This window comes from Falco punctatus, assembly GCF_963210335.1.
Source record: "Falco punctatus genome assembly, chromosome: 5".
Taxonomy (NCBI): domain Eukaryota; kingdom Metazoa; phylum Chordata; class Aves; order Falconiformes; family Falconidae; genus Falco; species Falco punctatus.
Window position 1 is genome coordinate 41,548,592 of NC_137584.1, and position 16,433 is coordinate 41,565,024.

At 35.3% G+C, this 16,433-nt stretch overlaps 1 protein-coding gene across 2 annotated transcripts in view; it reads left to right on the plus strand.

The window, feature by feature from the left end:
- PRKN (parkin RBR E3 ubiquitin protein ligase) overlaps positions 1-16,433 on the plus strand; it is a 766,653-nt gene that overhangs the window by 191,578 nt on the left and 558,642 nt on the right. The window lies entirely within an intron of this gene.

Here is a 16,433-nt window from a genome sequence, read left to right on the forward strand (position 1 = left end):
TTGGAGGGATGGGAAATTCCTCATTTATATGTACTCATATGAACTATGAATCCAAATTGTTATCTTTGAAATGTCAACAATATTCTTTTACAATGGGAGAAGTAGCACGGGCACAAGAATAATAATGTTATCTAGGAGAGCTGAAAATTCACTCTGCCATTTGCCTTTTGGTGACTTTTCTCTGTGCCTTGTATTTTCTTATTTGTCTTTATCTATTGCAGACTTTTCATGTCATTTTTTTTCCCCTCTGAGCAGAGTCTAGTAAAAAGTAGCAGAAATTTCAGCAAAGAGCTTCAAACCTTGCTGAACTATGAACAATAACAATTTAAATTAAACTGGTTAGGCAAAAAATGTAGTTAGGTGTTTATCAGAAGAATGTATTAGGAGAGGTTGCTCCCATCTATAGCACCCTTTCCTAACTTCATACTGGAAAGAAAAAGAACCATTTCCTCCTTAAAGCCTCAATTGCTTAAGTGTCTAAGGTATTTGTCACAACTTGTAAGGTAGCCAGAGCTCCATCTGCACCCGTCTTGGCTGCCCAAACCTCCAGCTTCAAACCTGGCAACTTCTACAGTTATTCATAGGTTTGAATTTTTCAGTCTGTGACCTATTGAAAATTTGTGGCAGCGTGAAATTCAATTAGTTCCTTATCTAAATGAATAACAGAAGGGATCCTAAAGTGCTTGTATTACTCATTTTCACATAAAATTCATAATATTTTTTTTTCTTAGTATACTTGAAGCTGGATGGCCAGAAACATCTTTTTCCTGTGTGGAACAATGATTGAGTTTTACCGTTTTATGTAGAAAGTCCATACAAAAGGACTGTATATCATTCATCACTTCTGAAATGTTGATGAGTTACAGGTATCGAGATGACAGCTGTTTTATGCTGACAGCAAACAGCAAAGTCAGTTAAAGATAACTTAAAGAGTAAAAGTTTTGCTTTTTTGTTTTCTGTTTCATTTATTTAGTATCAGAAAAGATATGACAGTTTCGATTATTCCTTTTTTGGCTGGTGCCAAAACACTGCACTCACATAAAGTCTTCAAAGCATCCTTTGCAAAACCAATACCCTTTTTCAGAGAGTGAAACCTCAAGTCAAACAGAAGGCTTGAATATTTTCAAATGCAAGTTCATTTCTCCAGCTTCTCCTGCTGGGAAACATATGGTGACATACCAATGAAGTGGCTTTTCACCAGCTAGATTTATATGCTGTACCGCAGGATCAAGCAAAACGAGAATGTTTTCATTCAACTCATTCTGGGAAATTTGATGAGGTATTAAATGACAGTAGTGTCCAGGTACTTCACTATGAACAGGAGATTTTTTTGCAGAACATGAGATGGCATTACCCAGTGGTCAGGTTGCAGAATTACATACCGAGTGCTTTAGGAAACTTTTGCTATTGCTGACAGCATGATGTTGTTCCTTCAGCAGATTTTATTTTAGGAATTGCTCCTTAAGAACTTCAGAAAATACCTCAGTGATAAAAATGTTGACTTGAAATTTCTTTTCCATCTGTATATAAGAATAGACTGTGAAACCAACACTTTTTTTTTTTTTTTTGAATTGCAAAACACATTAAGAAACAGAAGCTATTTCAAAATAGACAGCCAAGCTGTATTTTGTATAGGTCTGCACAAAATTAAAGGAAGATAAAAGAAAATGAAGCAAAAACAGTTCTGTAAGAACAACTTTGAAATACATACATTTTTGGATTTTCAAATGAACAGAGAGACCTAAGGAAAGTTATTTGTTTTGTCATTGAATTAAGGAGGGAAGGGGTTAATCTGATATACAGTTGTTTATACATAATGTTTTAGATATTGATTTAAAGTTCCAGTTGACAAATGTCTTTGACAGTTACTGTTGTGGCTCCCTTGGAACTTAAAACAGAGTAGTTCTTCGGTACATCTACAGATAATATATAGGGGTTTTTTTCTATATTTGTATTCCTTTCTGTACAGCATTTTGTTTACTAGTCCATTGTACTTGTTAATCGCTTTGAAAAATTTTAGCAGAGTTCTGTGAGATGCTACTTATGCATGCTATGAACACAAATTATTTCAGTTTTTTAATACTTCATAGAAAATCCAAATAATGAAAATGTGAGGAAATGGGAAACATATAACACACCTTAAATCATTAAATAAAAGAAAAAATATAACATAATTCAGAATAACTATAGTAAAGATTATTCTGTGCTATTTGATTCTTCACACAGAAAGTGTTGTCTAGGAATTCTGACATTTGGCTTCAGGCTGAAAGTACAATCTAACCAGAAAAATAACTAAAAATGTTTTCTTACTAATAAAAGGCTAATTTTGTTCTAGTTAAACTAGAAAGTGCCTCTGCATATCTGAGATTTTTTTCTGCTGTGTTTGTCCCTTTCCTTCATCTTATATAACTGTATATCCATTTGTTCTTTGTCTATTTGATAGTGCTTATACACTTGCTGTTTGTATAGATAACCTTAAGAGCGTGTCCCCCCAAATTTACTCGTGATTGATGATCCATCCTTTAGCCAGATAAAATACAAAAGAAAATGTCTTTCTATAATTGAGCATGAAAATCCTATTGAGTTTTATAACTTTCCTTGAATAGCAAGTTTCTTGTCTTCATTTGTAAATAGTAGGTTCAGTTTTGAATAGAGGATTAAGACTACTTCCAGAGTATGTAACCAAACAACTGATAATCCCTAATGGCATCTTAGTTCTATAATAGGCAATTTCTGATCAGAGCATTTTGATGTCAGCTCAGTGTCTCCTGAATTAGATTTACTGTCTTTTGATAAAACGTAAAATCTTTAACCAGGAAAAAAAAAAATAGCATTTAAGGCAAGCAGCAATCTTTTGGGCTAATGACATCAAAGACAAGGGTACCCTGCTGCTGTGAAATCAAGGATGAAGGCCCAGCACAACAACCTCATTTGCAGCAGTAAAGTTTTGCATTTAGATTTACATTCTAAGCCAAGTAAAAAGGGGTGAAATAAGGAATTACTCTTAATGGCTTTCACTATTGCAGTTATTCCTAGAAGCCCTATATGTATGGTTTAATTTTTAATTATGAGCTCAAAGAAGGCATCATAATACTTGGCTTTCCACTTTTTCTGTTATTGTTGAAAAGTGGGAGGAAAGGAGAGTGATCCTGAGAAATATAAACAATGTAATTGGTAGAAATGAATCTTTATTTTGCATGCTGTAGTCTTAAAAAATATGCTTTCATTCTTACTGATTTATTGGTTGGCTTTACAGGCTATTGAAATATAGCTATGAGTCTCATTGTTGACGCCATAGTCTTCCAGATTTTGTAATTTCATTCAGTGTTGTTAGATCGGTTTCATATTAAATACCTTTTTAAGCAGTTAGATTTCTGGTTGCAAGTAAGAAGAAACTGTCTTATGTAGAGATTGCAGGGCTTTTAAATGGCTTATACATAGGGTTAGGCTTTTCATGATTTAGAAACTTTATCTATGGTAGGATTTTAACTGTATTCCTTTCTCAAGCTATTTCTGTGATGTTTACAATACTCCTAGTTTAACGAAGTCAGATTTCTCATCCGACATATATTGACCTATTTTTCCTATTTCTCACTCTTTTTGTACGTAACAGTGTTCTCTCTGCACCCCCAAAACCTTTATGTTGCATATTGGTCAAGATTACTGTACATCTGATAGACATGGTGCAATTAGGCAGGTGTTTTGCTGTACAGTTCTTTTACTCCTTGCTTCTTTACCAACCTAGAATTGTTCCATATCTTAGGAAAGATTAATTCACTGCTGACTAATATAAGAAGGGTGGGTTTTTTTTTTAAATAATACAAAAATAGATTTTTATTTGCACCCTTTCCCTCCACCAGACAATGCTGGAATGTATGTACACACTTGAGAGAAAATTTTCAAGAGCTTTCAAGCTTCCCTATCATTTATGTCCATTGAAGTCCAAAGTACATTTAGTAAAAACAATATTCAACTAAAAGCACAAGTTCAAAGAATTCCATATGTGAGCTAAATATAATTATTTTGTAAGAAGAAAAGGAGATGCTGAGTTGCAGAGGTTAAGTTCCTAATAGCTTAGAATGGGCTTTTAGCTAGTCTATTTAATTAAGAAAGAATGAACTCAGGACTGTGTAATGCCAGCCCATGTTAAAAGTACCCTCTTCCAAATTATCATCACTCCTTATCAAAGGTAGATTGAAAATACCATCTCTTTTTTCACTGAACCTGTGGCTGTTTGGAGAAGAAATCTCTTAACTTTTATTTGAAGAAATAGCTAAATTAATACTCTTCCTAATAATTTTGTTTGATATTATGCTGGGCAGTCAAACTTTCCTAAATGACATAGTTTGTGGAAGAATGTGTTTCTGACTTTTCCAGATAACATAATCGGCAATATACCACCTTTCTGTGATAAGAAATCAATTAGTGAAGAAAATTAGGCAACATAATGAGTGAGTACGAGCACTGGAAATATATCGTGGCACATTTTCAGATCTAATTCCACTCAATGTGCATGCCTAGACCATAGAATAGTACCTGTGAATGGATAACAGTTTTCTTAAATGTATTTTCTAAAATTGTGGGGAACAAATAGCTCAAAGACATTACTAAAAATGTAGGCTCAAAAAGACAATGCCTTAAAAACAGATTAGATGTGAAATTTGGGCAGAAGCAATGTCAGAAATCTTTATGAAGTGCCTGTTGACTCTGCAGAAGATGATGGTGATCGTGCTGGGGAATGCACACAGAAATTTACGTTACAAGAACAAACCTGGCTAGACAGATTATTTAATTTTTATTTTATTTTATTTTAGCAGTTTGTTACTCACAAGCCTTAACAAGTTAATACTGACTTCTGTGTAGGTTAAGAACCGTGAGCTTTTGCCTAAAAACTTTCAGTGGTGATAACTGCCTGAACAGTTGCCGAATACTTTCCTGTAATAAACATTTAACATTATTATAGCTGAGTGATTATAGTGGGAAGAATAAGGAAAGTAAGCAGACAAGACATGAGGATCTATATGTGGGAAACATTTCACTAAATGATGCAAAACTGTACACTCAGCATGTCTAATAATTGTTCAGATTTTTCCAGCACATGCATTATTTTCTTTTCATGGCAAACTCATGTTAAAATAGTTAAAATAGTCCCGGCAGCACTTTTAGATTCTCACTATCTTGTTATAAAAATTTGAGAAACACAAGTAAACCCTTATTCACAGGGAAGACTAGAAAATTGGAGACATTACAGAAATTTTCAAAGGGCAGACATGGTAGAAGCTAGAATACAGGCACTGAGTATGGCAAGGAAATTTTCTAAGAATAAAAAACATTACTGAAATCAGGCCAAAGACAAATTGTTGCATTGATTGAAAAGGATACTTGTGTAGAAGTGGCAAAAATAAATAGAAGAAATGCTGCAGATCTCATTGTAATAAATTTTGCCATATGATTTGAAATTCATGTTTTCAGTTGAATGAGTTTGCAGTATTGAATTTCCCTTCATTTTCTGACTGAAATAATTTCATGCATCCTCCACGATTTATTGAGTAGAGGGGTCATAAATTTTATCAGCTCTCTTACATAAATGATGCAGTTGAGATGAGCAGAGTATAAATACCTTTATAAGTGAACAGATGGGGTTGTGTTTTAGATACCATGGCATTCTTTTGAAGAGGGAAAATCTCACCACTACAACTTTGCCACTAGTGATAATATGCACAGTATGAATTACAAAGCCTAGTTAACATGCAGTTCCACCTATCTGTAGTGAAACACTGGATCTACTCAAATTAATGTCAGTTCCCAGATCTTATTTTCTTCTATTGCCTTGAATTCCGTTATTGTTTTAGGGTCTGAAACAACCGCTACTTGACTGAGTACTCTTGTCACGTTAGATCTGTCTTACTTTAAGGTGATGAATGTCGTGATTCTGAGGAAAGAGAAACCCAGGCCAAAGTACCCTTCCGGCAGCACTTGGAGAAGATACTAGGCAGTAGGCTTTTTTTCCCAGCTCCTGGAGTCACGTGGACTGATGGGACACTGATCTTCACATCTGAAAGCAGGATGAGAATCTTTTAGCCATCCCTCTCTGTGACCTAATATACTCACAGGTCATCCTAAGTGCCTTTATCCATCCTTCCTGAAAGGATAAAGGACAAAAAAATACCAGATTAGAGTCCCCTTTCAACGCACAGTAAAATGAGATAGGGCTATAGAATTGTTCTTTATTTTATTTATATCATCTATGTTCAATAGCAGATATCACCTCAACCTCATTCTGTGTTGTTTATCAGCATATTTTTTAATGCATTTATTTAGGAATGTTTCTTTAAATTTGCATTCCTTGATGGAGTTTTCTCTCCTTTATGGGGCTTTGTATGTCTAGCTGTGAAGCTATTGGGTGGAATAGTTTCTGTTTTGGGAAGCTGTTATATCAGTAAATTAAGGCTATATAAGGAGTCTAATGTGAGCTAATTGTCTAAGTTCTGTTTCTAAAAAATGGAGAATGTGAGATACTGCCAAAAGAAGAGTTAACTTGCCCATCTTAGAAAACTGTCTTGGTGATTTTCTTTAATATAACAGTATTTAGATGTCATATGGGTTTACTCTGACTGTGCTGCAGTGTCAACTACCATTTAGTGTGGGAAGAATGGAGCAGAAAATAGAAGGATACATGAGTATATGTACACACACACAAAGAATGCTTCTTACAATCTTGTTTACTTAACCCAGTAATATAGTTACAAAATTCATGTAAGTGATTACTGAGTCCACAGTAACCAAGTTTGGTGATCAGCAAATGAAAAGCAATGATATTTCTCCATCAGAGGGGAAGAGAAGGAATACATCTTGCTGTCATTAAAGTTACAGCGTTGATCAGTCACAATATCCATAATCAGGGAGACAATAATAAAACAATTTTTCTCTTTCCATGCTTGCTTTCTTCTTGTTCTTGTTGCGGTTGTGACTGTTTTATACCTCCTGTTGTGTCCTTTGTGTTCTGAACGTGTATGGTATAGTTCATCTATGTTGGATGTATATTTGGGGTTTTTCCTAGGCATTAAATCCTAGGGAATGTGATTTGCTATTTGCAGTTTGTACTTTGATCTTTTGGGCCTCTGATACCATCCTGTGCTTCCATGTTCAAGGCATATACTCTGACCCTGTGCATGTATCCTTGGAGGCTTTTGCTATGGAGAAACCTTGTTAGAACTTCATTCTTAAATTAAGTTAAATTAGAAGTTTGAGGTAGAATTAATGGATGACTTTACCTAAATTAGGTAAATGTCTTTTTATCTGAGGAAATTCCACATTTTTAGTTAATGTTTTAACCATAAAGCTTTTTTAAGATGAATTAGAAGTCAAGGAAACCTTGTTTCCAGTCTCTTTTCTGTGGGCTTTTTTGTGGGATTATATACTGAGATCAGCTTCAAATCCAACTTCAGCAGTTACACATAGAATGATCTGTCTAGGATGTTCCCTTTCAACATCAGCTTTGTCAATTCTTGTATCTTTACATTTATAGTTTCTGTGCCACACCTGCATAGGGCTGTATGACTTGTGAAAAGTAGCACTTCTCTTGACATGTAAGAACTGGCATCCGAGAGAGTCTTCCTATAAAAAGAGGTGAAATTTATGCCAAGAAATACTTTCCTAAAGACTCCTCAGTCTGACTTTGATACTGCAGCCGAGTCCTGCTGAGTCTTGTATAGGCACGTGCATTATAGCAGGCATACCATGATCATGCTGTATGTTAGAAAAGCAGTGACAGTTTTGGTACTGCTGTTTTCAGTAAGACAACTTCAGTGCATCAGTATTGGTTACCTAGCTTCTGTATTTACAAGTGAATGAAACAAGGCAATGGCAAAGGCTCAAGCACTGCTAAGCAGTCATCCATGCATTTGTATTGCTAGCATACTCTGGCATAGTTTAGATCTGCTCCAGCCTAGCAATCTCCCAGACAGTTCTCAGGAGTGGCTTGAGTAAAGAGCATATGCTGGGATCTGTTCCCAGTAGGCACTTTAGATGTTACTCTGCTATTTTCAGGATGAAAAGAATTCTGGCAAGTGAATAAAATCAGCTGTGTTGCCAGCCTGAGAACCAGAGATTAGTCCTTAGCCCATTTTGTTTACTCTTTTCCTTCTCTGGAACAGTTTCAATCTCAAAAGTATCAAGGATTTACTTGGAAGTGACATAGTCTATCTGTGGGGGGTTTGAGTCTGGTAGCTGTGTGGAATATACAGGATATTACTCCGTTCTTGTCAATTTAGTTTGTTGAGACTATCTAGTACCTTAGTTTCCCTCAGAGGTTGTTCTTTAGGCCAAATGCTGTTCTTTAACTCAGCAATGTATTCACTGACCAGAGATCCTTCACTGAGAGCATTCTCACTAAGATTTTCACATAATAGAAGTTGTTTTGAAATGTAGGGCCATTTAGGCCATATGGAGACCTTGAGAGTGAACATACAATGTTAGAACCCCTACCCTTTCAGTGTCATCTTGGGTCCTATTTGAGTTCCCATACTATTGCAGGAGGTGCATCGTCGACATCTCCTTGGAGAGTTCATCCATTCCTCCTCCCTGAGATCCAGTTCCTGTTCAAGAACCTGAAAGATATAACAAGATCTGATGTATTTTAAAACTTGGCTCAAACCATGACTGAAAAGAAGCTCAAGGAAATGTGAAAGTATTAGAAAATTCAAACAAAAAGCATAGAGATGTTTAGAAGAGAGCAGAAAGCTACACACACATATTAAGATGCAGTAAAAAATGTCATCATTGTAGGAAAATGTTCTTTATCTGATAAACTGAGTATCACCGATGCTATAAAAAGAAACAGTGTATATCACATATACTGGTATGCAGATCATCAGTATATCTGCAGATACTGTGACTGTAAAAAACCTAAGGATGGATATGTCTAGCTGTGGTAATGCAAGGAATAAAGTTTCTCATCCTCTGCAATGTGTCCTAATGAAGAACATTACTGAGACATATAAGCATAGTTGAAAGTGGATTTGGCAGCAAATCTAATAGATCAGGCAGGACATAACCTGTGGCAGTCAGGCAGACTGAAATGAGTCTGAAGTCTGTAAAGACGTGGAGCTTTTGAGAGACAAAAACCAAATTTCTGTTCCTGTATGGACACAAAGTGAAAAATGTCAGCCTTGCTGTGAATTTTCTAAGAAACAGCTTGCTGGAGGGCTCACAAAACTATATCGCTGAATATAGGCTGTAAGAGTTTTGTTTCAAAGATCCGGCTTGAGAGCAAAAGCTGGAATGGGAACTTTTTGTGATTGCCATTTCTAAATCTTGCAAAGCAAGAATGTAGTCATTTTCCCCATTAAATTGCACATTGTTAATCAACCACTGTGGGAATTCAAACTTAAAAGAACTGGTAAACAAGACAAAGAGAAACAATAATACCAAAGAAAATAGCTAACTCTGATGTTAAACAGAAGAAAAGTAAGATCAGACAAACTGCAATGAGGTAATCCCTTCTGTTAGTGTTGAAGTGTCAGGAAACTTGTACATCTTCAGATATCAATGGTTAATAGAAGGTGGGAATGCAAAAAATTGCATATACTCATAATTTACAGACTTTCTGAAGTGACAAGAAGGGAGATTCACAAAAAATGTGCCTCAAGAGTTAATAGCACATCTTGGTTTTGAGTTGCTTCTAATCCAAGTCTTGTCCGTTGCTTTGTAACAGCAAAACCTTTTTCAGCTCCTGTCTTCTTTCCTCAATGTCATGCAAAAGAACTTCATTGCTAGTATTATGTTAACATGCATTTATGAATTTTAAGTGCACTGTGGTTGTTCAAGTGGTCAGCCATCAAGTACAGGAAAATGAAATAATAGAACAGAAACATGCAAACTGCCATAGTTGTGATGCTTCATTAAGATTCCTGAAATGAGAATGTTCATGAGAACTTGACTTTGAAGTCTTATCCGTAAAGCTGTTTTTCAGAAGTACTGCCAGGACGAGCTGATCTAGTCAGACAAGCTTTTTTAAGACATAATGAACTGTATAGTATCTTTCTTGCAGCTGTGTCAGCTTCCATAGGAGTTAACAGGGTTTGCGTAAACAGGATGTAGACGCAGGCTGGCATAAATTTGGATTCCTTAGCCACTGCTTCTTACAGTCATCAAAACAACAGTTTATTAGAAGAGAAACATAGAAGGATGATTGGTTTTATATCAGGATATTGGCTGCAAATCAAGCAAAGTAGGAGATGTGCTTAAGTACACAATGCCACTGTAGCTGAGAGGCACTTTTATTATAAGCATCTCTTTACAGACACACACGACTTTCTGAAAAATTCTTTTAGCTGGAGTCCTACATGTTTATTTTCAGTAAAGAGGTGGTTTTTTCTTAAAAATTCTTAAAACCAATTTGATACTTGAGTTGTGAGCTTAAAAAGGATACCTCATCAGATAAGACCATTTTCCTTTTTTAAAATCCAAACTGTGGGATAATGACTATTTGGAGAATTTATAATTTTTTTAAAAAAGTTGCTGTTGATATGTCAAAAATGTGGTTTTCATATAGTGAAATATTTTCAGTCAAATATGTCAGCAGCATATAGTAACAGAGCAGAGCAAGTAGGGGTGTTGGTTTTTTGCCTGTGAGACTGAATATTAAGAATTTAGAAGAAGAAAACCAACAGCTGGATAGCGAGGATAACTGGTAACATTTGTTTGCAATACAGTTAAGTCTAAAATCTGTTGCAAAAAAAACCCCACAATGATTTGTTTTGTTCCTCTAGTAGGAGAAAAAAATGGAAGTCATGTAGGAAGTTAGGAAATCATGCTTGAAATTTTGAAATCCAAATTCCTCCCCAAAGTAATAAATATGTTAAAAGTAAGTTAATGGAACAAGAATTTCTTTGAAGCTTTAAACTGTGTTTCTACTTTCTCTCTGTTCTCCTTCTAACTTGTGTTTGAAATTTTCCAGTTTACAGGGAAATTGTAATTGCTATCTCTGAAGGTGCAGCCTGAGGCTGGAGCTTTAAGCTAAGATTTTGTTTTCTATATATTAGCATTCAGAACGATGAGGAGAAGGGAAATACCATCTTCAAAGTCTACATTCAATGCCACATGTGCAATTCCTTTTCTATCCACTGGTTTGTTAATGTTAATTTATTGGCAAGTGATAAATCAAATTCATAATGCACAAACAAGGATGAAACCTTTTTTACTCTCTTCTACCTGTGCTGGAATTAAGCACTTTAAAAAAACTTTGAGAACCTAGAAAAGCACTTTCACAACTTTAATCAGTAGGATGAACAAGTAAGTCTTACAGATGTAGACATACATCAGATCTAATGAGTAAAACCATTTTTTCTCTAGGGTAGTTTTGTTTTGGTTTTTTAGGTCCTCAGAGGAAAAATATTCTAAATGAACCACTCACTAGTTTTGCCTATTCTGTAAATCTCACATACATTGTTTTCTGCTAATATTTTTAAATGTTGCACAAGTTGCTGCTCTTCAATCATATCCCTGCATTCAGTTACACAAGAACTTCATTTATTAGGTGGTTGAGAAAGGCTTTATACTTTAGACTGTGAAACGATGGTAATTAAGTGACAAAGATACAGGAGAAAGTTTGTATCTCTACTTTTTATGTTCTTTGTAGAGCAAATAATTAATGTTTAGAGCCTAATTATATACAAACGAAAAAAATTGAACCTTTCTGCACCCGAAATAAGAATGCACTGAAATATCATTCTCATTTTATATAGCTGAAGTATTAGCTACTACTTATAGAGCATTATAATAAAACACTTCAAGCAGTTTGTGCTCTATTTTATAGTAAAAAAAATTCTACATTGTTGAATAATAGGCTGGGGTTAAACTATAGAACTTCAAATGTATTTATTTAATAAAAAATACAATGTCCTGACTGTAACAAGAAAATCAACAACAAACACTGAATTAAAAAGCAAAATAAATGTATTCTCTTTAATAAGATCTGATGGGAAGAGGTAGGTATAAAGCAAGTGTTAAAGCCCAGAAAACTGGTTCTGTGCAACTAACTTGGTTCCAGACCCTTTTCCTTATGTATTTTTCTCTTTTTGTTTTATTCACAAATAGTACTTCCCTGTGTGCAGTACTCCATCTGCATAAGATCAAGTGCATGTTAAGAAGGGCATTTTCCCTGAACCCTTTATACCTGATACAACTACTCAAGCCTCTGGAGACTTACAACTTCAGCCTGACATTTTTATTATAAAATGCAAGTTTGTGACAGAATAAGATTCGGAAATTGCTGGTGATAATATACTGACTGCAAAGCAAACTTAAACTAATCTACCTAATAGCAGCTAGCATGACTTAGTCATAGAGTAAAGTTCTAACCCAATAGGCATCCCTATGGGGGAGCAGACAGGTTCAGCCCGTTGACTGATCCCAGAAGTTATGATAGAGTCTTCCCTATCTTCTCCCCTCATTTGTCCACTTTTTATACTTCATACAGCATTGCATATTCATTTATCATACACAGGATTGGTTACACGTTTCTTACTTCTAATGCAAATCAGTACACTCAGATAGCGCTGCTGAAGTTCTCTGCTAACTGCGCATGCTGCTCAGGCGGGGTTTTACCCTCCTCTGCGGGGGCTATTTAAGTCAGAGATCATGATCTCCCAGTATCACAATTATCTTTGTTTTATTTTCAACTAACTTTCAGTTGATATCAGTGGATTGCAACACCTTATTAGCTTCTCTCCTCTTATGGCCAGACCTTTCCTCACTTGAAGGCTTCTTTCAGTGTAACTTAGATAATGGTGTTCTTTTCACCATCTGTTCTTTGTCACTCATCCTTCCCAAGGCAGACTTTTGATTTTTTTAAGTATATAGCTATATATTTGAAACAATATCTCCTACAGGCTCTACTAAGGATAATGATTGATAGGAGCCCTTTCATTCATAGCAGCCTTAGAGAGTGGGTCAGCTCGACCTAACTTTGTGCACAGATTTGTATATAGTTAAACATTAAATCAGAGTTTGGCAATCCAGGAGTGCAGAAAATTCACCCCCTTTGGACTTACCTCAGTCCAGGTCCAGTCCATTTCCATAACATTCAGGTGGAGCTGGAGTGGCTCTAGTCACACATATTGTTGTTACCGACTGGTATCACGTGCCCAGTGAGGTGCGGTAGTGCCTTGGAAGCAGGTAACTTTGGGATAGAGGGGTGCGTTGGTATTACAGTGAGATCATTTCATCTGAGGAAAGTAATTTCGCCACAATGGCTGGCTCAGCAGTGGACATCTTCTCACAGATTCTGCATGTGACAGCTGCTATGCAGCTTATCAGCTGTGGGTGCCATCAGGTTCCCACCCCTGCAGGGAGCACAGCAGAGCCTGGCCGTGGGGTCTCCACTCCGCTCCACCCTCCCTCACTCCCACCAGCATGTGCTGAGCTGGCAGGGTGTGTTGCTTAGGGAGCCCAGGTAAAGGATTCTGTGCTTGCCAACCACTCTGAAGGCGATAGCTGTATTTTGCCCTAAAAAGCTTTCTGTAATACTATGCTTCCATTAGGTCCCAATTTTCTCTAATTCCCCCGAAACATAATTTTCCTGCAATCAAGTATATGCCTTTTCATTGCCATCTCCACTGAAAGGCTTTGGTCTTTTCTTTAATGTAACATTCTTTTACTTAAATGGGCACTGTTACATTTTTCATAGTGAAAGGGTCATTGCAGTGGTGTAGATGCTTCGTCAGATGAAGTGTAAACCAAGAATAATGCCTTTCCAAAAGAAATTCTTTACCTCCTATAATTCGCAGGTTTCATGCAGATATTACTTGGTAATTCTTTGTGGCCTGTGCTGAATCTGGAGCCGCACCTAAGAATCATGATAGTTCCCTCTGACTCTAAATGCTGTGAACTTTACTTAATACAAGTCATGGACAGTTTAGCAGCTGGTGGTATATTTATCTTTTCTGCCACACATTAAGTTTGAACTCATAACCTGGGAGTAAGGACTTTTTTGTCAAATGCCTATATCCTGTATTCAACAACTTGGTATGAAATTAGATATTTTACTTCAATTTTTATATGATGCATATAAAAAAAATTAGATAGAATGCTGTATTTTTCAAATATGCCCTGAGGAGTCTAAGAATAATCAAGTTTAAATTGCTTTTAACTTGAGATACCAATAGCGACAAAAATACAGATATAATAGAGATTTTAATAGTAACTAGAAACTGTGATAATTAAAACTGACATGACCTGAATGTCTCTACACAAATGTATTTAATTTTAGAATATATTGTAATACTGCTGTGCCAAGGAATTAAATAAAACCCAGCTACGAGAGAATGATCCAACTTTTGCAGCTCTTGAATGCTAAGGATTATTTTTAAGAAAACTGTGCAAATGGGATTCTGTATCAAATCTGCACCTGCACATGTGCTGTTGTATGATACTATAACAGCTTTGGTTTAAGTATGGAAATTTGGCTTCATTCTTATTTGACACTAAGGCATGATCATATCTTGGATGTGAGAAATACTTGGATGAGATTAATAAATTCATCACTGTTTAGAAACAAGATAAAATGGAAACACACCGTAATGAGAATGGTGGTGTCACTACCTTCACTTAATCTGAGACAGTTAAATTACAATGTGCCTGCCTTTATGAGGCAGTTTTGCCAGAACAAATATTGTTAGTTTAGAATTAATTGTTCAGAAGTTTTAATATATCAATCTTTGTTTTGAAATGAAGTTACTGCTGCATCTAACTATAGAATCAGGTGTCTTGTGCTTTGTTTTTTTTAAAAAAGTACAGTGTATGAGAATAATTTTAAAGCAAATTATTCATATCTGGTGGAGTAATTTTCCCTTAGAAAATGCTCATTTTACACATGTTAAGAAATGTTTCTTAAGAGTTCTGTCAAAATTTCAATGGAAGTCATGCAATCAGTAGTAACAGCCAAAACCCAGAAATTGTATTTTGCAAAAAATATAGAGCTTTGGACATGTGGTTGCATTTCATATCTGATAATATTCAAATATTTTCCTTTAAAAAAAAGCACATTTTTTGAGATGCAGATTTACCTCTTTGTAACATTTGATGTGGAACCAAAATCAGTCTTCCATATTTTTAATGAGTGCCCTAATAGCAACTATTGCTTTGGTTGAAGAGAGTCAGGCTCAGTCTGTCCTCTTCCATCTCCTTCCAAGTTTTTGGAGTATTAAACGCCTTTCATTTACTCAACTGTAAAAATATGATGTATGGTTTTTATGTCTTCTAATAGTTTAGAAACTAAACCTCCATCTTAAAATAACATATATAGGTTGGTTATCATATTTTGGTGGTCACCAAAATGATTCTGATCATTTCCCTGATGCATTGCCTCTTGGACAAACCATTGTTTATTCCATGATTCAGCATTTTCTCTCTCCTCCTTTATGGGCTGCAGGAATGCACTTAAACTTCAAGCTCCAGCTTCGTATCACTATCCAGATCCTCTTTCTTATATTAAAAAAAAAGTTTTCTCTCTTAGACATTTTCTACTCCAAAGCAAAAATCTACTTACTTTATTTATACATATTTTAATAATACGATTCTGTCATAAGAAAAAAAATCTTCCTCATATCTGACCCAAAGAAAGTAATTTCCAAATAAAAGTACTGCTTTTTCTTCTTTTGTCTCCATCCCATTTCCTGAAAATTTGCAGTCATAAATGTGATAACCATATGAAAATTTCATAGTCCAGTGGATTATGTATTTTTAATAGAATTTTCTTACAAGAAGCTTTACCATTCAGTGATTATCACTTTCCATAATGTAGCTTTCAGAACTGCGACACTCTGGCTATGTTCCAATTTATAAGAATGAAGTGGGCACAGTTCACTGATTTTTCTGTGTAGGAAATAAAGTTGTTAGATGTAGATGTGATAAATATTGCTAAGTAATGGATTACACTGTATAAACCAAATAATTGTTTTATGGTGGTTATTAAAATATTCTTTAAGCCTTTGCCCAGAATCAAAGTTGAAATTATTAATATTTTAATTTGCTGAAATTTACCATTCTTAATTTAAAGAAATCCCTGCTTATTCATAGAATACTATATGTCTGGTGAAAATCTTCTAAAATAATAATATATAATAAAATAAGCCTACTTTAATGTTAATAACATTAAATAAATTTCTCAAATTATATCTATACTGGAAAAGTTTGTTCAGAATGCTACGGTAGTTTTATAGCACTGTGGCCTTAGTATGTGAATGATAACATATGACTTTATTAGAAGAGTATGGATATGGAGCAGTTGAAACTGGAGGCTCCTTATGTCATTCATAGACATTCATGAACATTCATAGAAACAATATGAGAGGCAACATATAGTGGAAGAGCAGTTGGCGAACTCTCTGTGAGACATTCACTGTAGTTCTCCCTCTGGGTTTTCTCTGAAC